The following is a 498-nucleotide window of genomic DNA, read 5'->3' as shown; positions in this document are numbered from 1 at the left end:
AGTTACTGCGTTTGTTTTTTTGTTCATGAAGATACTTTAATTCTCCATTTTCACTTTATTCCAAATTTTTTACTGTTGATACCTTGCTTGGCTCGAAATTTACACCATTGTAACTTTATCTAAATTAATCTAATGCCATTGCAGGTTAAAAGTTAAGTGTGGATCCCGTTTACACTCGTCTGTATCTATAAACTTTCTGTAACTGTCGAACTTGAGTTTTTTTGTGTTTGTGTTATTTAGTTTTTTATCCCATTGGTAATTATTTTGTGTTTTAAAATAAGCTAGTTGTTGTAAAATGAATGGTTAAAAACAGTGAGTTCGCGGTCTCATTTTTGGGACATTAACCGCTTCTTTCCTGACGTTCAGCTTTGTCATTTTAAATTCAACGGGGCAGCAACTTGAAGCAGTCACGATTTGTTGCATTGGCGGGGTTGGGGACTTGCAAGTTTATTAAAAATGTAAACTACAGTACATTCATAGCTGCAACATATTTTACAT

The sequence above is a fragment of the Penaeus monodon genome, chromosome 15 (genome assembly GCF_015228065.2).
Source record: "Penaeus monodon isolate SGIC_2016 chromosome 15, NSTDA_Pmon_1, whole genome shotgun sequence".
NCBI classification, from domain to species: domain Eukaryota; kingdom Metazoa; phylum Arthropoda; class Malacostraca; order Decapoda; family Penaeidae; genus Penaeus; species Penaeus monodon.
Note: the sequence above shows the minus strand (reverse complement) of the source record.